The 25,066-nt window shown below is 50.3% G+C and overlaps 1 protein-coding gene across 2 annotated transcripts in view; it reads right to left on the reverse strand.

The window, feature by feature from the left end:
* CHCHD6 (coiled-coil-helix-coiled-coil-helix domain containing 6) overlaps positions 1–25,066 on the reverse strand; it is a 126,447-nt gene that overhangs the window by 45,629 nt on the left and 55,752 nt on the right. The window lies entirely within an intron of this gene.

Raw genomic sequence — 25,066 nt, forward strand, 5'->3', positions numbered from 1 at the left:
CTGACCCCAAGCGCCAGCTCACGCACGTGTGACACATAAACCCGGAATGACTCCCCCCACGGGCTGTGCAGGGGTCAAAGGAAACCCCAACGGCAAGGCCAGGGTCACGTTAGGCCCACGCACAATGATGCTGCATCAGACGAAGCGGGAATTCACGTCCTCCTGACGGCGAGGCCCATGTCCCCGGAGCCCTTGGAACCTCCCTGAGTCAGGGCCCCTGGCCTGCCTCTGCCTGAGAAAAACGAGGGCTGGCCTGGCGCAGGGGCTGTAGAAAGTGCATGCAGCCCAAACGCCCGGTGTCGGCGCCTGGACCAGAGGCTGTGCCGGTGACGCAGGTTTGGCGGACGGAGGTGCCCACTCTGCAGAGCGGCCACCGTCCGGCCCTTGCCTGGCGCATGGCAGGCAGGTGGCCCTCAGGTCAGAGCCAGACATTAGCGGGTGTTGCCACGTGACACACACGCCTGTAAGGGGGCTGGGGCACTGGGGGGGAGGGGGAGCTCCTGTCCTCATGGAGCTTAGATCCCAGCAGAAGAGACAGAAAAATAGGACAACTGCAGATGGACACGGGCTGGGGAACCACAGGCGGACAGCTTGCAGGGTAGCGACCGTCGTTCTCCCTAAGACATTTCCCAGTCGGCCTTCTGGGGAAAAACACTGCATAAAGCACACTGTCTCCAACACAAAGGTAAAATGTCACCATTATGCATGCCCACTCTCGGGTCACAGTCTTTGAAGGGGGAAGTGAAGGGAACTGTCAGATGAGCACGCTCAATGCACCTGCCCTGCTCCAAACACAAGGCAGATAACAAGATGCAAACGTCCAACAGAACAGACGGGCACAGAGGCAGGTGAGGCCAAAGCCACAGCCTTGGGCAGAGGCGGGCGTGGGGCCAGCTTCGCCCCCGGAGCCCAGGGGTCCCCCAGAATAAGAAGCCAACCTGAGAATCCTGAGGACCCCATGTCGGGCCGTGGTTCTCAATCTGCCGGAAGCTGGGTTCAGCCCAGAGGCCACAGCTCCAGCGCCGTGAACCCCAGGCCACAGCTGGGTGGCGCGGGGACTGGCTGGTACTTGGGGCAGCCGTAGGCTGCCACGAAAATGCTCGGCAGGGAGACAAGGAAATAGGAGAGAAACAAAGCCAACAAGACCAAAACCAAAACTTGTGCTCAAAACAAGCCTGCAAACCAAATACGGCGAGGAAGCGTAAGCTTAGAACGGCTGCCCGTCAAACCGGCAGCTGTTGCGAATTCGCTCCAGACGAAATTCACACGATGGGACGTTACGACACGGCTTTTTAAACTTTTTATTATGCAAAATTGTATTACTGTACTAAAATAATACTAAATAAACCCGGATATTATAATATTAAAATATATATTAAATGATGTGAAATAAATATAAATTTATAATAAAATTTTTAAAAAACCCAGATAGCCATCACTAAGCTTCAAAATGATAAACTAGGGACTTCCCTGGTGGTCCAGCAGTTAAGAATCCGCCTTCTAATGCAGGGGACATGGGTTCGATCCCTGGTTGGGGAACTAAGGTCCCATGTGCCACAGGGCAACTAAGCCTGCACGCTGCAACTACTGAGCCTGTGCACCACAACTAGAGAGAGAAGTCCACACACCACAGTGAAAGATCCCACATGCCACAACGAAGATCCTGCAACACCGCAACTAAGACCCGATGTAGCCAAAAATAAAGTTAATTAATTAACTTTAAAAAAAGGAAATATTAAAAAATGATTAACGGGAATCCTGTTTCACCTACAGCGCCCACCCCTCCCTCCCCCCAGATTCCTTACAGCAGGTCATTTCATCTGCACATACTTCAATATATTTCTCTAAAAGATAGAGACTTTTATTTTCCTAATCAGAACCAGTAGCATTGCATACCAAAAAAAAATGAATTCCTTAACACCATCAAATACTCAGCCAGTGTTCAAATTTCCAATTGATAAAGGATTTTAAACATGTAAGTTTAAGGTGCTCAAAAAGATAAATGAACTTCTGATTAAAAAAGAAGCAATGAACCTGAAACAGGCAAGCCCCCAAGTAGGTAAATATTATAAATGTAAATTTCTTCAAGGAACAAGGAATCAAATGCATGAGACAAGCCCCAAGCTGAGGGCAGTTAGGGGGAAATTAGGAAATGGGGACGCAGTAGAGAGATTTGGTCCTGCAACGGGGACAAGGACGCACAGCAACAGAGGAGCCAGAAAACTCGAGGGCAGAGCACGGGCCGGAGTCCAACTGCCTTGTGGCTGCTCGGGGGACAGGGACGCATAGGGAGGGCAGGGGGAGGAGGGGGAGGTCCGAGCGGAGGAGGCGGGGGCCGGAGGAGAATGAGGGGAGGAGAGGACGGAACAGAAAAGACCAGGCAAGGTTGCGGGAATCAGTATAAGTAATCAGGGATCACAGCTTTTGAGATGGTCCCCCGGGATCCCATGTCCCCGGGCTCGGGCCCTGGAGTGACACCCAAATCCTGATGAGCAGCTACGACTGGAGCGAGAGGGGGCAGTTCCAGGGGCAAAGGTCGTGCTTTCGGTCTGAAGCCAGCTTCCCTGGTGTTGTGGGCTGCCCTCCGGAGATGCCCCTGTGACACGGAGCTGAGGGGCCTCAGTCCAATGGCCCGAGGGCCTTGGGACAGGACCGCAGCCATGAGAAGACAGGGGCAGAGGCCCAGCCAAGCCCAGTCCCAGCCCCAAGGACCCGTGAGGTGTCCAGCGTGAGGTGTCCGCGGACACCGTGAGGTCATACGTGGTTACTGCTTTAAACCACTAGATGCGTAACTTGTTATTTAGCAACAGATAATGAATATAGACCACGAACGAAATAACCTCAGCCTTAAAGGAAAAAGATTACCACTTTGGGTAAAAGGAAGAAAATGGAAATCCAACTGCATGCCACTCACAAGGGACCCAGTCCCCACACTAAGGGTCTCACAGAACAAAGGAAAACCCTCCCTGGCACAAATAGATACCGCAGTGCCCATTGTTCTGTTTTGTTTACCCAAAAGGTTCAGCATTCAATCAAACATTTAAACACACACACACACACACACACACACACACACACACACACACACGAAAATAAAGATGTACCATAGAGAGGAAATACTCAATAGAGCCAGATGCAACAAAGGCCCGGAGTTAGCCCAGAGGGACTTCAAAGTCACCAGGGTTAACACGGCAGAGACTCTAGCAGGAAAGGGTGGGCACCGCATGGGAAGTCGTGGAGACTTCCTACATTACTCCTGAGGAGACGCCAGCCGCTAGGCTCACAGAGAGTCCCTTGCATGTGATGAGTGGCTTCTCCTGCTGGTTTCAAGATTCTCTCTTTGACTGTGGCCTCTGACAGTCTGGCTGCCACGCGTCTCAGTGTGGGTGTCCGGAGATCTCCCCGTGCACAGCCCTAGCCAGAATGTGGCCTCCAGCTTCCCAGCAGAACGCCGGAGCCTTTCAAAGCCTCCCACATTCCTCTTTTCTGTAGCTCTGCTTGCCTAGCGTTCGGGTTACCCCACTGTCTGCACCCAACTGTCCTCCACCCGTTCAACAATGGCCTCTGATGGTTTACGGCAAACGATCCCAGGGCATCCCTGAGTCACGTGAAATGAAGTCAGCCTTGTGAGTGGGGTCCTCCAGGGAACCCCTAGACAGGAAGAAGGAGGATGACCTCTGGGAACGGGGCTTTGAAGGACTCCAATCCTTTTCCACCCCGTGCACTGGTCGCCAGGCTGCTGGGTTTTACCAAGATTGTGTCTGCTGGCTTTCAAGGTTACTGCTTAGGTTGGGAAAAGGAGGATGGGAATAAGGACAATCTGAAATGCCACAAACCTCACTCTCCTTACTGAGATTCACCCATTTTTCCTGAACAAATGCCCCTGGATGGCCACAAGTCTTTGGTTAACTTTCAGTTCTGAAAAAATAGGCTCTGTCCGTTTTCATTGCTTTTATGGAAGAGAGGGTCTTCAGAGGCCCCTCCTCCACCTTCACTGACACCACCCAAACTAGAACAGAACCAAACAAAAACGCAAGGAATCGTGGGCTCCTTAGCAAACGGGACAGAGCAGAGGAAAGAGGCAATGCACCTGGAAACAAATGATTAGAGATTATTCACATTGAAACCCAAGCAGACGAAGCATGAAAAATAGAATGAAACAGGGCCCCCAAGACCTACAGGACAATATTAAACGACAGAGCATACCTTTAACTGAAGTCCTAGTAGGAAAAGAGAAAGATGGGGCAAGAAAAGGGAAGAGATAAAGGCCAAGAATATTCCAAAATTAATTAAAGACCACAAATAGAACTGAGAAGCTCGGAAAACTCCCAAGCAGGGTGCTTTTGTGAAGTTCTTAAATAATTCCTGAAGTAACAGAATCCTTCTTGAGCATGGATTTTTTTAAAAGTAATTTCCAGAATAACTACTAAAAATGTAACCAAAGAAAGCACAAGAGTCAGTAGAGGAGATAAAACGAAATGCTAAAATGTACTGATTCGTCTCCACCCTCTCCCTCAAAAAACATCTACAAGAAAGCAGCAACAGAGGAACAAAGAACAGACGGAACAAACAAATAACAAACGGTCAATTTAAATGCGCTCACACCAACAATGATATTGAATAGAAACAGACTTACCCCTGTATTAGTTCCCTCTTGCTGTTGTAAGAACTTACCAAAAACTTAGTGGCTTAAAATACTACACATTTATTCTCTTACAGTTCTAGAGGTCAGAAGTCTCGAATGGGTCTTCTTTGGCTACAGGCATGGGGTCAGCAGGGCTGTGTCCTTCTGGAAGCTCTGGAGAAGAACCCGTTTCCTCGCCCTTCCCAGCGTCTAGGGGTCGCCTGCATTTATCGGCTCACGGCCCCACGTCGCCCTGACCTCTGCTACTGTCATTACGTCTCCTTCTCTGACTCTCCTGTCTCCCTCTCTCCCTGATCGTTCCCTGACTTCCCTTTCTCCTAATCTCCCTGACACTTGAGATCACACCGGGCATCCTTGGATAATACAGGATAGTCTCCCCACCACACATTCTTAACTTAGTGACATCTGAAGAGCCCTGTTTACCATGCAAGAGAGTACATTCACAGGTCCTGCGGGTTGGGAGGTGGGCGTCTCTGGGGGGCCGTTATTCTGCTTACCATACACACCAATGCAAAGGCAAAACCCCAGCTATATGTTATTGATAAAAAATAATACAAGCAGGTTTTAAACAATGGGAAAAGGTGTATCTTGCACACCAAGCGCAGTAAGTCCCCGACACACGACCCTTCAAGCTGCGAACTTTCAAGGATGCGAACGTGCGTTCCACAACGTCAGGCGTGAGTGAAACTGCAGCTTGCCCTCTGCCTCCTATTGCCAGCGATCCTTCAGCTCTGCCATCTTCCACCTCCTCTCCCTCCTCCAGTCATAACTTTTCTTGCCTGTTCACTTGATGCCAGCCCCTGTGTGCCACCTGTCGTACTGCACTGCTGTACTTTTCAAGGTACTGCAAGATTAAAAATGTTTTCTTTACTTTTTGTGTTTTTTTATGTATTATTTGTGTGAAAAGTATTATAAACCTATTACAGTACATTATTATGTAGCCGACTGTGTTAGTTGGGTACCTAACTAACTAAGGCTAACGTTGTTGGACTTATGAACAAATTGGACTTACGAATGCGCTCTCGGAACAGAACTCATTTGTATGCGGTGAACTTGCTGTATAAGAAAGCTGGTATAGCCATATTAATATCAGATAAAGGAGAATTCAAGACAAAAAAAATATTACCAGATATAAAGAAGGGCAGTTCACAATCATAAAAGAGACAATTAGTCAAGAAGAGATAACAATTACAAACGTGTATGCACCTGATAACAAAAATCCCAAATACATAGAACAAATTTGACACATTAAAGAAGAACATAAATAGATCCACAATCATAGTCAAAGAATTTAACGTCTCTCAAGATACTGACAGAACAACTAAACAGGGAGGGCTCACAGGGCAGGGGGGTTCCAAGGCAGCAGAGTAAGAAGAGAACATGACCAGGAAAAGGCGAGGCCGCCGCGTCCCTGCGCGTCCGCCGCGTCTGATCCGTCGCCCGCGCTCTGCACCCTCGCTCCCTCTCAGCAGCACCCAGGTGCTGGGCGGAAGGTGCCACCTCGATTGTAACAGAAACAGGGATCAGAGACGACTCCTGAATGACAGGGCCGAGTCAGTAAGAACCGCAGTGACCATGTAGCAACGGTTTATAAACAATGACTCAAGTGCTCCTTCAACTCACCCACCCGTCCGGTGAGGAGGGAACCATTAAACCCACTTAAAAGGCAAGAAAACCGAGGTACAGGGTGATGCAGTCACCCAGAGCCACACAGTGAGGTCACGCAGAGCTGAGGTGCTGAAGTCGAAGACTTTAGGTGTCCCCAGAGGGACAGAGTCCCAGCACGTGTGGGTCTCCAGGCAAACCATCCTGGAAGGTGCTCCCATCCCCGAGGTTTCTAGGAGGGCTCCGGCCCGGGAGGGTAAAGGTCAGGAAACTAAATGTAACCACGCGCACGACTCCGCTTACGGTGGCTGCCTAGGGGGCTGGGGAGAGCGACAGGCCGCGTGGGGCTCCTGCTGGGGAAAGCCCGGGACTGCCCAGCCTCCTCCGGGAAGGCCACCCAGCGGGGGCCACTGGGTCACAGTCCTGACCTCTCCACGCGGCACGGAGGACGGGACTGAAGCTGTGAAGTCAGCGAGGGTCACTGCTGAGAGGATGAAAGATGGGAGGGAGGGAGGGAAGGAAGGAGAGGCCCGCTCATGGCCATGAACTGCCTGGTCCTCCTCTGGTCTACTGGGTGGTGTTGGTTTGGTTTGGTTTTCAATTGAATTGGTCACCAGCGTTTACCAAACTGGGATTTTTACAGAAAAACATCTGGACTTCCCTACGAGAAACTGGAAAACGGGTCATGAACCCAGCGTGGACAGCAGTTCTGCCCAGGGCCGTGCGTCCTCCTTCCCAGAGCCAAGTGCTGGGCCCGTCTGCAGGAGCCCTCCCCTCCCCGGCACTGCACGACCCTCTCTGGCCTTGCTTCTCGCCACACCAAGGCCCCGCTGCTTCCCAGTCTCTGCCTGTTCAGACTATCGGCCACCACAGCGTCCCGGGGGCTCGTGTGTCCGGAGCCCTCCCGGAGCGAGGCACACACCAGGGGGACGGCAGGCTGAGGACATGCCGATGAGCGGCTAGGATGCCGGACGGACGTGGGGAAGGGCTGTGAGGATGGGGGCAGCCAGAGAGGGGGGTGGTGACCACTCAGGCCTCTGAGGAGGCGACACAAACGCGAAGGCTTCCCAGGGGAACAGGCTGCTGCGCTCGGGCCCGGGGAGAGGAGAGAGGTCAGCTGTGCTGAAAGGAAGGGGGCACCCAAGAGCTCTAAGCAGGAGACCGATACGATCTGACATTTATTTTTTAAACCCAGTTCATAAAAGCCGAACCGGAAGGCTGCTGCCCAGGAACACGTCCTGATTCCCTCTTGTCGCGCGTGGTGACTCGCGGGCAGGTGCACAGAGCATCCCCTGTGGCTGTGTCAGCTGTCGCCACACAAGGGCAGTGAGGAGAGGCTCACAGAGGAAATAATAGGCAATCTTCTAGCCGAACACCTTTTAGAAAGTAATGATGGAGAATAAACCCCCGCCTGGGAGCGAGGCAGGGGCTGTCTTTCAGCGCAGGGTAACAACACGCAGCTTGAAATAAGCCGGTCAGGCAGAGGAGTGACTGCGCTCAGATCTGCAGGCTGAAAAGATTGGCGGGGGGAGGGGCCACATTCGCCGCCCCACACGGCTGCAGGTATCGGGGCTCAGAGACATAGCTTCAACACAACGGTGCCTGGGCCACGGCTCTTGCGCAGAACCAGGCCACGGGCAGAGGCGCCGCATGCACCGGGCAGAGCCGGCCACTGTGAGTGGGGGCTCCCCCCACCCCACCCCATGCCGAGGTGTCCAGAGCATCCTCCCGGCCTGATGTGAACTGAAGACGTTCTCAGAGGTGAACGGGTCGGGGGGAGCAGCCCCTGACTCACCAGGAACGGGTGGCCAGGGGCCTGGTCACACCCTGAGCACGTGGCTGTCAGTAGGCAGGCGGGCCAAGCTTCTAACCAGCCAGAGGGATCCGGGCTCCGGGCAGCACTGTCCCACCAGCCCCGCTGGCTCCCACGACCTGGGCTGAGACCACAAGGACGCGAGAACTTGGAAGAGCCGCCCCAGCGCTGGCGTGGGGCCTCCGTGGCACAGCCCAGAGGCCAGGCTACGGGGGACGGCGGCGGCCACCCTGATGGCCTTCAAGACACACGGTGGCTCGGGGCCAACCCGAAGTCTGCTCAGACCCCGCAGGCCCGCCCACAGCCTCTGCCAGGCCACGTTGTGGACGACGGGGAGGCGGCACTGAAGGACCACTCTTCTCTGACCTCGACTCGACCACCTGCAAGCACCGCCCCCTCCACGGGCGCCAGGCTTTCCACGGCTCTGCTCTTGCCCCACTGTTCTGTACCAGAAACGCCTCTTCCTGCGTCCTGCCTGCCAGCCTGGCCGATTCTCCAGGCTCTGCCGCCCACATGCTCTCTCTTCTTGGACTCTCCAGCCCCCCGCAAACTCCCGCCGTGGGGTGTGTGGGCAGGGGTGTGCCATCCTACTTCTACGTGGGGCAGGTGTGCTGGGGATGACTCGTCGGGGCGGGCACCTGGCTTGGGCCCCGACAGTCACCGTCCCCTGAATCCCGGCCCCCAGCCTCCCTCCCTGCTCACAACAGCGGGGCTGGTTTCTGTGGCTGCAGTCAAGATCTGACCGTCGTATCTTCTCTTCCCTCGGCATCCAAACACACCAGCTTCTCCCATCTGTGCTCCCGGGGCACTTAAATAGATTGTATAGTTATTCTAACTATCGTTACGCCAAGCGATCTACTGACCCCCTGCAAACATTCGCGCTCTGTGGGGGAAGCCGCAAGCCCCTTCTGTCCATCCGGCAGCGCACCTAGCACGTAGGCACTGGCCATTCGTCCTCAGAACTGAACTTACACGTTCACATTATCAGAAGCGTAACTCAGGCCCTTACACAAGGGCCAAACCTTCAAGAATCTCCTGGGAGGTTATCTACTTGCTGTCCAACAAACAGCTCATCCCACGATTGCCACTGTCCACGCGTGGATGCCGACGGCAGGGCCGGCCTGGAGCTCAGGGCCTCTGGTCGTGCAGCCACGCTCTGGGCCTCCTTAAGAGACGTACTGAGTTTCTGGAAAGAGCCAGAAGGTTTCGGTACCAGGGCCAAGGACGGAGGTGAGCTGTCCCAAGGTGGGGCCAGAAGGTTTCGGTACCGGGGCCAAGGACGGAGGTGAGCTGTCCCAAGGTGGGGGCAGAAGGTTTCGGTACCGGGGCCAAGGACGGAGGTGAGCTGTCCCAAGGTGGGGGCAGACCCAGCCACAGAGTGTGCAGTGGGCACCCCGACCCCAGGGGGAACCTCCCTGCTCCGGGGGCAAGTGCGGGGTTTCCGCCCCGCTGAGTGCTGAAGGGGTGCGGGTGTGTGTACACACGTGCACGCGTGTACATCTGTGTGCGTGAGCCTCCCGTCACACCCCCAGCCCCCCCGTGGGAACTGTGTCTCTGGGCCTCCTCTGTCCCACTAACCTCTAAGCCCGGGAAAGCGTGACTCGAGGGCTGGGTCTGTAAGCTGCTCGACCCACAGCGACGACGTGGAGCCCCCCACCCGGCCCATCATCCTCTCACGGGCCTGCGGTGGCTCTGCTCACCTGGTCCCATACCAGCCCCCCTACCGGGTCAGGCTGCCGCTCGAGTCCTGTTCCCAGGGACCCGGGAAACAGAGGGAACAAGCCAGTGCCCTTATGGGGAGCTCAGCAACTCCAGGAGCCGGAGACCCTCAGTCGTCCTGTTCCCTCCTCTCAGCGAAGGAGCAGCAGGGGGAGGGGAAGGAGGGACAAGGAATGGGGCCCAAGGGACCCCGCCCGCGCCATGGTGAGGGTCTCAGCAATGGGGAGGCACTGAGAGTTTCAACAAGGGACATTAATACTCAGAATCGCCCGTTGCAAAGGCCAGTCTCCGGCGGTGCTGGAAGCCGATCGCAAAGGAGAGGAAAACCCTGTGGCCAACATCCTGTTTAGCCAACCAGTGAGGAGGCCGGGACCCAGGATGTGTCCCTGACCTGGCCTCCGTGAGAGAAGACTACAGACAGGGAAGGACAGGTCTCATCCAGGGGCCGCGAGGGGCGGGGAGGGCCCGGCGTGCGGCCTCCAGGTCGCTGGGGCGATGGCCCCTGCACAAAAATGGAGATGGGGGTTCAGCTCCTGGGAGCAGCTGTCGGGGGGGCCCGACTAAAGCTGCCCACACGCCTGTCTTGGCAGGCCCCCTTCCAGTCCCCACCTGCGGCGGGAGCCCTACGGCGTCTGTGGACACAGACAGCCCGCGGCCCACGTGGCAGAACTGCTCCTCCCGGACCAAGCGTCCTGACAAGCTCTGGACCAAACAGAAGAGGCAACCGTCTGAAGGGCCTGGAGAAGAGCAAGCACAGCCAGGAGGTTGCTGCTGAAATTCAGCCTCTGTGCACCAGTGCCAGACAGAAACGTGGAGACAGAGTTCTGGGTGAAGGAGCAAAGCGGGCCACAGCGGGCTAATGCCCTCAAGACTGCGTGTCCCTCCCGGAGGGGGAGCGAGGAGCGGGGCGTGCTCAGCTTGTGCACAGCCCTGGGATCGGCTGGCATCAAGGTGAAGTTTCACCTTGATGAAGCATCAAGCATCATGAACCTTCTGCTTTCAACACGTCTGGGGGTCTATGTGCTTGTGGTCAGCAGCTTTCACCTGGTGGGTCAGCTTCCTGCAAAAACAACTTAGGAACGTGCGTCAGGCCTTTGTCTGCATCCGTCAGGGAACTGGGAGTTCGGTGATTCTGTGATGTGGCAGAATTGTAGTCTCAGCTGTTCCCAGTTCCCCAGCCCAACAGCTACTCTTTGTTTCTCCATTTTCACATTTCCCATCATTCACTCCTCAGTCAGCATTTACTTCAACAGACAAGGACACGAGGGCCTGGACACAGTTTCATGCGGGAGGAGGGTCGTTGTCATGTGGGAGGAGGACACGGCAGGAGGGGCCACCATTCCCACGAGTTTTCAAGAACTGGTCCCATTTGGTGCCACACTGGGAGCCGAGAAACCGAAGAGAAAACGAGAAATCTGAGTTCGGGGCCACGCTAGAGAGTGAGAAGAGCCCCGAGCCCTGCACATGAACTCTGCCCGATCTCAGGCTGACCCTGACCTGCCCGTGCTGTTCAGTGAACGCTCATTAGAGGGAACTTGAGGTTTAAACACCTATTTCAGCAAAGAGGGACCGAAATGTCCACGGTCCACTGTCCAGCCCACAAAGCTGGAAAACAAACACGAACCAGCTAATTAGACCCAACGTAAGTAGAAGAGAGGAGATAAGAGAACAGGAGTGGAAATCGAGGAAACAGAAAGCAAACAGTAGAGAAAATCAACCAAGTCAAGAGTGGGTTTTGGGAAAAGATCAATAAAACTGGTAAGTTCCTGGCTGGAACGCGAGAAGCGGGCGTGTGGTGACAGGTCCCTGGGACGCAGGAGGGCGTCGCCAAGGGTGCAGAGCAGGCCGGCGGACCCCCACCGGCTCCCCCCAAGACTGAACACTCCCTCTTCTCGGAAGGACCACACATGGCCCGGCGGGGACCACCCTGAGCAGAGGCCCCAAAGGAGAAGACGCTGGTGTCATGTCCCATACAGGCTCCAGACTGACAGGTCCGGGGCCACCATACCCTTTCAACACACATCCTTTTATTTAGGCCAGAGCTGGTCTCCAACCAAAGAATCCTGGCTGTTACCAGGGCCACAGGTACCCAGTTAGGACACAGGGGATGACACGGCAGCCAGGGGACAGGGACCAGCAACTCCGACAGGAGGAGGGACACCAGGAGCTGACGCCAGAGGCGGCCCTGACGCGGTGGCACCTGCGCCCCAACTCAGACCAGTCCTTCCCCTCAGCCCCACAGGCCCCCAGAGCCCAGGCGTCGGGAGAGGCGGGCAGGCCAGAGCCAGAAATGACAGGCGAGGCGGCAACAAGAAATCTCTTGGGCCAAGGCGCTGCCCGGAGGTTCTGGGCTGGACACAGCAACCCTTCCTGGCAAGGAGGTGCTCTCCCAAAAGGAGCATCTGGGGAGGCGAGCGCTCCCGCCTTTGCCCATCCCCAGGCAGCCTGGGGAACCGAGGGTCTGACGGGAGCCAGCACAGGGAGCCTCAGCTTCAAGGGGAGGGCAGACCTGACTCCTGGCTCAGCAGCCTCCTTGCTTTCTCCTCTGCAGGCTGTAAGCCGGTGCTCTGCGCATAAACCACACCCCTGCTCACAAGCCCGCAGTTTAGCTACGAGAACAGTGGATCTCTCATCATCAGGCAGGCAGAGGGCGGCAGGAAGTTCAAGCCCAGCCTGGGTGCCATCCTTCCCTGATCCCCTGAGCCCAGGATTCCCTCCCTATGGACTCCCAAGAACTCCAGGATTCCCCCACGGTTACTCACTGACTGGATGCCATCTGGGCTTTTCTGTACAAACTGGCCCCAGGGTGGGAGCAGAAGCTGGGCCACGCCCTGCAGGGGCGTCACAGAGCTGGACAGCAAGGTTACTGTATGTAAATTATACCTCAATAATCTCTCCTTTAAAACGATCAATTATAATTCACCACATTAATGGAACAAAGGGGGAAAACACATGGGCCTGAGCAGATTCAGAAAAGTATTTCATAAAATTCAACACATACTCATGATAAACTTAGCAACTTAGCCCAGAAATCTGACAAAGAGTATCTATAAAACCTGCACTAACACTAGACTTAACGGTGAAATACTGATCATCTCCCCCCTATGTCCACAACTAAGAGAACAGCACCCAGATAATAATTTCTATCCTAAATTGTACTGGAGGTCCAGCCAGTGCAACAAGGTAAGAAAATAAATGAAATTTTAAAAAATTCCCATCCTTGAACTGGAAAGGAAAAAGTAGAATTGCCATGACACTCAGATGACATGACTGTATGCAGAAAAACCTAAGGAAACTACACAACAATACGTGGACTAATAAGTGAACGTATCAAAGTCGCAGGATACAATGTCATAAAGATTAAATAAAAAGTAATCACATTTCTATATACTAGTAATAAATAAAAATAATTAAAATGAAAAGCAATACCATTTTCATTAGCATCCAAAAATATAAAACACCCAGGAGTAAATCTAACAAAAGAGAATCTAAGATCACTGCACAGAAATCTATGAAGCATTGCTGAGAAGGCCTAAACACAGAGAGAGAGAGAGAGAGAGAGAGAGCGATGGTGGGGGGGAGAAACTGAAGACTCGAGAATGTTAAGATTTCAACTCTCTCAAAATTAATCTACAGGTGTTAATCTGACAAACTGATTCTAAAATTGATATAGAAATGCAAGGAACCTAGAAAAGCCAAATAATCTTGAAAACAACAAAACTGTAGGACTAATACACAAGATAATCAGACCTACTATAAAAGGAAAGACACCGATTGAACTGAACAGAGTCCAGAAACAGCCATCACACAGAAAGTTAACTGATGAGCAACAGAGGTTTCTCCTGCAATCCAGGGAGGGAAGAGTCACCTTTGTAATAAATGTATATCCCTATCTGTACCTTATACAAACTTTAATTCACACTGGATTAGAGACCTAAATGAGAAAGATTTTTTAAAATTGAAAGGTAGCATCAGTACAATCCCTATCAAAATCTCAGCTGACTTTTTTCTTTTGCAGAAACATAAAAATACATCCTAAAATTCATACAGAATCTCAAGGGACCCTGAACAGTCCAAAGAATCAGGAAAAAGAACAAAGGTAGAGGATTCACTCCTCTTGATTTCAAAACTTACCACAAAGCTCAGTAATAAGACAGTGTGCTACTGACATGAGGATAGATGAGTAAATTAACGGGAGGAATTCAGAGGCCAGAAATAAACCCTTATATTTACAGTCAACTGATTTCAATGAGGGTGCCAAGTCCATACAATGGAGAAATAACAGTCCTTCAACGGATGATGCTAACACAACAGGACATCCACATGCAAAAGAAAGAAGCTGGACTCCTACCTCACACCGTACAGAAAAACTTAAGATGGATCAAAGACCTACATTTAAGAGCTGAAACTTTATACTCTTAGAAGAAAATATGGGGATAAATCTTCAGGACTTTGAATTTGGCAACAGATTCTTAGATATGACAGCAAAAACACAAATAACTAAAGAAAAAGTAGATCAGTTGAGCTTCATCAAAATTTAAAGCTTTTGTGTTTCAAAGGACATCATCAAGAAAGTGAAAAGATACCCATAGAATGGGTGGAAATATTTGCAAATCATTTATCTCACAAGTGGCTTGTACACAGAACTCTTACAACTCAAAAATACGAAGGCAAATAACCTAACTTAAAAAGGGCAAAGGATCTGAACAGACATTTCTTCAAAGAAGATATACAAATGGCCAATAAGCACATGAAAGGATGCTCAAAATCATTAGGGAAATACAGAGAGCTGCCAGTCGCACCCGCTAGAACAGCTCTAGGCAAAAGGACAGACAATAGCAAGTGTTGACAAGGATGGAGCACGTGCTGCTGGGGATGTAAAATGGTGCAGCCACTTCGGAAAACAGTCTGGTAGAACCTCAAAAGGATAAAGGTAAGAGTCACCATATACATGAATAATTCTACCAAGTAATAACAATACAAGAGAACTGAAAACTTATGTGTAATAAGAACTTATTCATGAACGTTTGTATAAGCATTATTTATAATAACCAGACAGTGGAAACAACCCAAATGTCACTGACTGACGCACAGAGAAATAAAGTGTGGTCCATCGATACAATGGAGTATTATTTGGTCATAAAAGAGGAATAAAACACTGATACATGCTACAACATAGATGAACCTTGAAACTATTATGCCCAGTTTAAGAAGCCAGACATAAAGGCCATATATTATATAATTCTATATCATGAAATGCCCAGAATAGGGAAATCCATAGGTACAGAAAATAGATTAATGGTTTCCAGGGGACAGGGCTGGGGAAATAGGGAATTACTGCTAATGGTAATGGTTTGGGGGGATGGTGTGAAATGCTCTAGAATTAGTGGTGATTACTGCAATATTCAATGAAAATGCTAAAAACAATAACTTGTATGCCTTAAAAGGGTAAATTTTATGATATGTGAATGATATCTACAATAAGCTGTCATTTTCTTAAGTGCTTCTGGAAGAAAAGAGTAAACAATGAAAAATATCTTCATGACCATAGTATAAGCAAAGACGTCCTAAACAGGAAACAAAAAGAATTAAATGTAAAAGAAAAGTGTGACAGGGGCTTCCCTGGTGGTGCAGTGGTTGAGAGTCCGCCTGCCGATGCAGGGGACGCGGGTTCGTGCCCCGGTCCGGGAGGATCCCACATGCCACGGAGCGGCTGGGCCCGTGAGCCATGGCCGCTGAGCCTGCGCGTCTGGAGCCTGTGCTCCACCACGGGAGAGGCCGCAACAGTGAGAGTCCCACATACCGCAAAAAAAAAAAAAAAAAAAAAGTGTGACAAATGGGACTTAACAAAAGAGATTATTAAGAAAGTGAAGAGGCAGGCCCCAGATTGGGAGAAGATATATGCACATTATATATTTTCAACAAAGGACTAGATTCAAAATATATAAAGAACTCCTACAAACTGATAGAAAAAAAACCCAATTTTTAAAAAAATAAGTAAAAGATATGAACTGACATTTCACAAAAGAGGCTATCTATATGGCTAATAAACATTTTAAAAGGTACTCAACCTCCACCATCGTCGGGAAATGCAAATCACAACCACTGCTTCTCCACCAGAATAGTTCAAACTAAAACAACTGACAGTAAGAAAGGGGGGTGGGGACCGGAGCCCCGGAACTCTCACGCTCTGTTGGAGGGAACGGAAATCCATAGAAGCACTTGAGAAAACTGCGTGGCAGCTCCACTACACTTAAAGACTCAACAGAAACAAGTGCCTATGTCCACAAAGCACACGTATGAAAATGCATCGCTCATCAAGGTCCCAAACTGGAAACAACTAAATGTCCACGTGCAGCCTGGTCAGTGAGCTATGGTTTCCACAGACAAATGCTACCCAGCCACGGAACAGGGAAAGCACAGCTGAGCACAGCAGACGGGGAGAAAGGGCACCCAGCGAGGGAGGGCAGACCGACCCATGGTGGCCGAGGCTGGCCAGTGTCATCTGTGGGGAGAGCTGACCAGGAGGGGGCCAAGGGGCCGTCTGTGATACAGAAGTGAGCCGGATCTTCATGCAGGTGCTATCACACCTGGGGAGAAACGTGTGCTGACTTAAGGTCGCTGCATTTCTTACTATACCTCAATAAAATATATATATATTTTTAAATACCCTGACCAAGTAAGAAGGCGGCCCGCTCATTAGAAGTAAGAGCTTCCAGCAGAGGAAGGGCGGCTCCCTGGAGAAGGGGTCCCGGACACAGACAGGACAGTGGTGCTGCCAGGGTTGCCCACCACCCCAAGAACACAGCTGGCAAGTGGCAGGGCCGGGACTGGAACCCAGGCCGGCCTCCAAGCTGGCTCTTTCCACTAAGTCACACGGCCTCTCGTAACGAAGGAAGGCCAGGAGCCGGCCTAGAAAGGCTCCTTCCGTTGGCTTTTCCTAGGCGGGGAGTCCTCCTCCAGAGCCAGGCCCGCGAGGCCCTTACGCCCCTCAGGGACACGGCCCGGGTCCGGGCCTGAGGGGCTCCCTGTGTGGGGCTCTGGGGCTGCTGGGGCGCACATGCCCCGTGCACACACTCACAGGCAAGCGGCCTCCGACACGCACGCGGGCGTCCGTTTGGACACCTGTCTACCCCAAGAGGCCTCAATCAGGGGTGGCCACTGTGATCTCAGGACACTCGGAGGCAAGGGCTGAGGAACACAGACCGCGAAGGCACGGCCAGCCGGCCTCCATGCGACCCCGCCGGTCACTGCCTGGCTACAGGCTGCAGCCTGGGCGGGGGCACAGAGGCAGGCGAGCCCGTGTCGCTGCTGCCTGCGTGGCCTCTTCACGGGACAGACCTGAGGGGCGAGCATGTCTTGTTCTCTGCTGGAACCGCCCTCAGGCAGCACACAGAGCCTGGTCCTTTGGCCTCAGACAGTGGACCAAGGAAGCCAAGCTGCCCAGGAACAGGCCTGGCCTGTTCTCAGACAATGGCTCAGAGATCACCCTCTGGGCAGCTGTCAAAGCCCAGGCCCACGTCCCCACACCTGATCTCAATGTGTTCTGGAAAAAGAGCCTAAACCCGGAGCCTGCAAGCCCACCTCACCATTATGATGCGGTGGGGCAGGGTGGGGGGATGGGGTGTGGCTCAGAGGACAGGCGGGCTTTACAGAAAGGGCTGAGCCAGCGGAAACGGAGGCTGAGAGACAGCAGAGCAACCTGGACCACACCAGCAGCTGCAAGCTGACCTGCCAAACTGAACCTTAAAAATCCATCCTCGCACCTGCCCGGCCTCCCCAGGGGCCTGGGAGCAGACACACCACAGCCGCAAGGCCAGCATCCCAGTCTGCACTCACAGAGGCCTCCTCAGACCCACTGGCGATGCCGAGCCCGCTGCAGGAGGGCCAGGCTGTCACAGAGAACGGATTCAGACAACAGGTAGGCACGGGGGATGGTGGGGCCAGGCCTCCGTCTGCTGCCCTCCCTCCCCGTCCAGGAACTCCAGGTCATGAGGCCTGCCGGCACGGAGCACTGAACAACAATGGCCAATCTGCTCACATCTGCAGGCAGGAGAGTTCATCCTCCTAACTGGTGAGACGTGAAGGCCACCAGGTTGCCATGGTGACTTGCATCCGAGAGCACTGGGCCCACATGGATAGGCTATCACTTCATATGCCTTCGTTTATTTCCTCTGAGAAGCTACATTCAATATAGAGTCACAACCAGTACAGGTAATAAACAGAGTGAAAGGCAGGCCGGCCGTGTCCGAGGGTACCGGTCACCTGTGCAAGACCGACGTGGAGTCTCCAGGGACGCGCACGCCCTGGGCAGGCATCCACGGAGCCCGAGAGGGGCCGGCGTCAAACGCCCCAAAGCACCTATTCGCGGACAGGAGAAACTCCTCCGTGATCCCCGTGGCAAAGGGCCTCCCACATGCACACGACTCCAGGGGAGAAGATCCCTGAGTCAGGAGGGTCAGGAAAGGGCTCCATGGAAAACAAGAGGAGCACAAGCTGGAACCCCGCCCTCTGCCAGCCGGGCTCCCCAGGCCGGCCCACCCACGCTGACATGGGTTAGGGCTGGCACCGGGCTCCGCAGGCCACCTGCTGGGCAGGGGAAGCCCCGCTAGGAGGCAAAGGGCCCAGGGACAGAGCCCAGGCCTGGATGACCAACCTCAGCGTGCGCCACGGCCGCCTGGCGGCACTGACCCGGCCCAGGGGAGGGGGCGTGCAGGGCGGGAGGGGCTGCACGCGGCCAGGCCGGGAGGCTCTCCTCCTCTGCGAGCAGCACAGATGTGGAATCGCAGTCAGCTGACGGGGAGAGGAAGCCTGGGCCTTTTTTGGTAATTCTCAATGCCCTAGAAGTGGCTTTCCGACATCTGCCTGGAAAACTGTTCATTAAAAAAAAACAAAGCCAGAGGAAAATCTGTCTGGCAAAACCCCAAGGTACAGGATTGCAAAGAGAAAAGAGAACTGCTCTCCACGGGCGCTGCCGCTTCTGGCTTTCGCCCACTGACCCGGCAGGTGAGGGGGCGCACGGGCGACCTGAGCTGGGGCACCAGGTCCACCCCAGGGCTGCACGCAGCCGAGGCCACATGCCACCCATCTGCTCCCAGGACAGAACTCAGGACCCAATCCCTTGGGCCCAGGAGGCCTCACGCCTGCTTGCCACTCACCCTGTCAGGCTGAGAACCATTATTCATCCCTCAAGGGACTCAAGTCCCCTCCCCTCCCCCCTCAAGATAAGATGACTTCAAACCAAAGAACCCCCAACCTCTGCCTGAAAGAGGACACTGCTTTCCCAAAGCTAAAGCAGAAATGAAACCTCACAACACTGGACTCCCGAACGAGCTGGATCTTCAAGGCTTTGCCATTCTCCCTTGCCTCTGTGCGCAACTACTCCAGAAATGGTCTGAAGAGACGAGCACATTTGATATGCCCGACCCTTAAACCAGCCGGGGGGAAAGTTCTCCAGCTTCCTGAAACATGAGTTGAAAAGATGAAGATTCACGGAGCGCCGAGTACACATCAAGTGCTTCCTACATGCTTTCCTGGCTAACGCTTTCATCGGGGACGGCGCCGCACAGACGGCAGAACCGGGGCTCACACCCAGGTCCTCCTGTGCTGCAGTAATTCCCGTGCAGGCCCCGCCGGACTGTGAGCTCCCGGTGGGCAGGACACACAGCCAAGGGTCACTGTGGGGGCCACAGCCCTCGGCCCCTCAGGATGGGCACACGGCTCTGGAGCTAAACATGACTGGAATATTTTCAGCTGAAAAATAATAAGACCAGAGGACCAAATACATTAGCTGACGTGCCTCTCCTGACTTACCTGTTCTCCACATTTCAACCCAATCAGACTCGCTGATGTCTAATTCACCAAGCGCTGCGATAGGGACCAGATTTATGGAGGTTAACAGGACAACGCCTCTTCCACGACACTGCAGTTGGGAAACCAAAGGTGAGCACAGCTAGCCTAAAACAAGTTTGTTGTGGAAAGTACAACAGTAGGAAGCATAAGAGCTGTCAGATCTCACTGGTGATTCCAGAAGACAGAGGAGAAACAGTTTCACAGCATATATATGTGTGTGGGTGCCGTGCGTGTATATATATATACAAATTATTCATATAGGTTTACACTATCTATTAAAGAATCACTACCATTTTTCCCCATTTATTTCTTATGGGGTTCATTACTAATTTTGCTGGAATGCTTCCTCAAGTAATTCTTTCAGGAAAAGTCTGGATGCTATAAACTTTATCCTTTCAAGTCTTTCACATGAAAAAGTTTTAAAATTATAACTTTTAAAAGTATGGTTTAGAGTAAAAATTGGGAAAAAAACCACACAAAACACAAAAAACCATTAGAGTCCAAGAAAGAAAGGAGAAAACTTGTGATTCAGAAAAATATTTGCAGAAATAATGGTTAAAAACTTGCCAAAGTTTGTGGGAAAAAACCTATAGATTCAAGAAGCTGAGTGAATCCCAAACAGGGTGAACCTAAAAAAATCCCCTCCCAGATAAATCATAACCAGATTTTTGAAGATTGACGACAAAGAAAGAAATCTTGAAAGTAGCCACAGATAAATGACGCTACCTACAGGAGAATGACTCAAGCAACAGTGGGTTTCTCACCAGAAACGGTGGGGGCCAGAAAGAAGTGGCATATTTTCCAAATGCTGAGAGAAAAGAAGCTGTTAACCCAAAAGTCCACATCAAAATAACTTCTGAGTAAAGGAAAAACAAACCTAATCAGTAAAGAAAAATGAAAAGAATCTGTTCCCAGCACATCTGCTCTAATTGTTAAAGGAAGTTATTCAAAAGGAAAAGAAATAATTTTGAAAGAAAGAGAGAAAGGGAAAGGGAGTGAGGGCGGAAGGGAGGAAAAGTTGGGAGAAACTTGGAACTTCAGGAATGAAGAAAGAGTAATGGAAAAGTAAACAGGACAGGGATGCTTCTCCTCTTATGTTTGACATTTGAGAGTAAAAAACTAACACTGATGTGGTTCTCAGTATACACAAAAGCAATATTTAAGACAACCATTTCATTAAAGGGGGAGGGAGAAGAGACATAAATGTGGTAATGCCTCTACATCCCACTTGAAGTGCTACAATGTTGATACCAGTAGATCCACAGAGCAGTCACTAAAAAAAAAAAGGAAAAAGATATACTCAAAACTGCTTTAGACGAATTAAAATAAGGTACTATAAAATGTTCAGGTAACCTACAAGAAGATAGGAAAGGAAAAACATGGAAATGAAACACAGTGGATACAGACAAAAAATGATAAACTTAAATCCTGATATATCATTAATTATATTAAATTTAAATGATCTAAACACCAATTAAAATGAGAGAATTCAGAACAGCTTTAAAAATGACCAAACTACATGCTAGCAAAGAATTTTGTGTAGGGAGATTAAAAGTTCAAGTACGGGGGCTTCCCTGGTGGCTCAGTGGTTAAGAATTCGCCTGCCAACGCAGGGGACACGGGTTCGAGCCCTGCTCCGTGAAGATCCCACATGCCGTGGAGCAACTAAGCCCGTGCGCCACAACTACTGAGCCTGCGCTCTAGAGCCCGCAAGCCACAACTACTGAGCCCACACACCACAACTACTGAAGCCCGGGCACCTAGAGCCCGTGCTCCACAACAAGAGAAGCCACCGCAATGAGACACCCGTGCACCGCAACAGAGAGTAGCCCCTGCTCGCCGCAACTAGAGAAAGCCTGTGCGCAGCAATGAAGACCAAACGCAGCCAAAAATAAATAAATTTACTAAAAAAAGAGCAATGAAGAAAACTATATATTAAAGAAAAAGATCAAGCATGAAAAAGATGTATCATGCAAATAGTAATCCAAAAAAGCTAAACAGGCTATATTAACATTGAACAAAGAGATTTCAGAGCAAAGAACATTACCAGAGAAAAAGTGGTTATTACATAATGATAAAAGGGTCAATTCATTACGAAGGCATAACAATCCTAAGTGTGTACACAAAAGAGAGCTCCAGAACACACGAAGCAGATATAACAGAACTGAACACAGAAACAGCCGATTCTGGAATTACAGTCAGGGACTTCAACACAACTCTCTAAGAAACTGAAAACAACCACTAGGCAGAAGATGAGCAACAATACAAAAGAGTCAACAACACCACAAACCAACAGGACCCATCTAAAATGTACAGAACACTTCACCTAACAAAAGAATAAACACTAGTTTCAAGAATACGTGGAGCCTTCACCTTTAGATCATAAAACAGAGCTTAACAAATTCAAATTAACTGATATCATACAAAATATGTTCTCTGACCATAATATATTACATCAGATTTCAATAATAGAAGGTAACAGGGAAATCTTCAAAAACTTGAAAATTAAGCACCACACTTCTAAAAAACCATGGGACACAAAAAAATTTTTTAATGATGCAGTGTTTATACAGAACCTAAGAAAAACAAAATGACAACACATCAAAATCTGTAGGCTACATGAAGATGTTAGAACTCTTGCGCATTTCTGGTGAGAACGAAAAATGGTATAACTACTGTGGAAAACAGCCTTGTGGTTTCTCAAAAGCTTAAACATAAAACTACCGTATGATTCACCAATTTCACTTCTAGATATACTCCCAAAAGATCTGAAAGCAGGGGCTGAGACACTTTCACACAAGTGCTCCTAACGGCATTACAGTAGCCGAAAGACAGACACAACCCACATGTCCACCAACACCAGGATGGATAAATGAAATGTGTTCAATACATACAATGGAGTATCATTCAGCCTTTAAAAAAAAATGAAACTCTGACACCTGCTACAACATGGACAAACTTTGAAAACATTATGTTTAGTGAAATAAGTCAGATAAAAAAGGACAGATATTGTATGATTCCATCTTTATAAGGTGTCTAGAATATGCAAATTCATAGAGACAGAAAGTAGAATAGAGGTTACCAGGGGCTGGGGGAGGAGGAATGGAGAGTTACTATTTGATGGGAACAGAGTTTCTGTTTGGGGTGATGAGAAGATCTGGAAATGGACACTGGTGATCGTTGTACCACACGGTAAACATACTTAATGCCATTGAATTACACAATCAAAAATGGTTAACCAGGGCTTCCCTGGTGGCACAGTGGTTAAGAATCCACCTGCCAATGCAGGGGACACAGGTTTGAGCCCTGGTCTGGGAAGATCCCACATGCCGCGGAGCAACCAAGCCCGTGCGCCACAACTACTGAGTCTGTGCTCTAGAGCCCACGAGCCACAACTACTGAGCCCATGTGCCACAACTACTGAAGCCCGTTGCGCCATGGTCCGCAACAAGAGAAGCCACCACAATGAGAAGCCCGTGCACCGCAATGAAGAGTAGCCCCCGCTCCCTGCAACTAGAGAAAGGCCATGCGCAGCAATGAAGACACAACACAGCCAAAAACAATAAATGAATAAAATTTAAAAATAAATTTCTTAAAAAAATGGTGAACATGGTAAATGTACATTTTACCGTATTTTTTAAAACTCTGTGGGCTGCAGCTAAAGTAGAGCTCGGGGAGAAAGCTACACCCTCTGCGACAGGCAGCACCCAGTGACCCCTGTCTTACAATATTCACAGCATCGTGTAAGGCCCTCCCCTCGCTAGACACGGGCTGGACTGAGTGGCGTGCTTCTCATGAAGAGCACACAACAAAAGTGACGAGTGTTACTTTCCTGATTAGGTTACAAGAGCTGTGACTCACTCTGGCTCTTCTCTCTCGCTCGCTCTCCTGAAGCAAGCTGCCGTGTTGTCACCACCCCAGTGGAGAGGCCACGTGCCAGGAAACTGAGGGCAGCTTCTGGCCAGCAGCCACCAAGGCACTGACTCCTGCATGAATGAGCCTGCAAGTGGGTCCTCCTAAGCTAGTCTTGGGATGCCTACAGCCCTAGCCAACGCCCTAAATGCAGCCTTGGGAGAAATCCTGAAGCAAAGGACCCAGCTAAACTACATCAAGTTTCTTGACCACAGAAACTGAAATAGTAAATGTCATTTTAATCCATTAAGTTTGGGGATAATTTGTAACTAACACAGCACTAAATGCTTATATTGAAATAGAGGAATGGTCTCAAATCAATACTCTATACTCTAATTTCAAAAAGTAGAAAAAAAAAGACAAAAAAAGCTCAAAGTAAGCGGACAGAAAGAAACAGACTAAAAACAGCAATCAGTGGAATTGAAAACTGAGAAACCATCAAGCCAAAAGCTGGTTGTTTGAAAAGATTAATAAAATTGATAAACTTCTAACAAAACTACAAAGGAAAAAAGAGAAGAACAAATTACCAGTATGAAGAACAAAGAGGAGATATCACAACAGACCCCTGAGACATTAAGAGGATAAAATAATACAATAACAGCTCTATACATATAAATTCAACAACTTAGATGAAATGGACCAATTCTTCAAAAACTACAAACAACCAAAATTCATCCAAGATGATACAGATAATCTCAATAGTCCAGGAACTATTAAAGAATTGAACTCATAGTTAACCTTTTGAAAAATAAATCTCAGGCCTGAATAGTTTCACTGGCAAATTCTTCCAAGCATTGAAAAAAAGAAACATCACCAATTCTATAAATTCTTTTCCAGAAAATAGGAGCCATACTTCCTAGATCATTTTATGAGGTCAGCATTACCCTGATACTAAAACCAGATTAAAATTTACAAAGAAAGAAAGAAAAGAAGAAAGAAAAGAAAGAAAGGCTACCGATAATTAATAATAATGAAAACAGATGTAAAAATCCTCAACAAAATATTAGCATATCAAATTCAGCACATGTGTGTACATAGATATATGTGTACACATACACACACACACACACACACACACACGGCATGACCAAGTGGGGTTTATTCTAGAAATGCAATCCGGGTTCAATAATCACAAAAATCAGTGTAAACAACCACATTAAAAGTCTAAAGGAGGGCTTCCCTGGTGGCGCAGTGGTTGAGGGTCCGCCTGCCAACGCAGGGGACACGGGTTCGTGCCCCGGTCTGGGAAGATCCCACACGCCGCGGAGCGGCTGGGCCCGCGAGCCATGGCCGCTGAGCCTGCACGTCCGGAGCCTGTGCTCCACAACGGGAGAGGCCACAACAGTGAGAGGCCCGCGTACCACAAAAAAAAAAAAAAAAAAAAAAAGTCTAAAGGAAAAAAACCACATGATCATATCAATTGATAAAAAAGCATTTGACAAAATTCAATACCCCTTCATCATAAAAACTCTCAGCAAACTAGGAATAAAAGAGAACTTCCTCAATCTAATGAATAGCAT

The sequence above is a fragment of the Monodon monoceros genome, unplaced genomic scaffold (assembly GCF_005190385.1).
Source record: "Monodon monoceros isolate NGI ecotype Baffin Bay Population unplaced genomic scaffold, NGI_Narwhal_1 Super_Scaffold_3, whole genome shotgun sequence".
NCBI classification, from domain to species: domain Eukaryota; kingdom Metazoa; phylum Chordata; class Mammalia; order Artiodactyla; family Monodontidae; genus Monodon; species Monodon monoceros.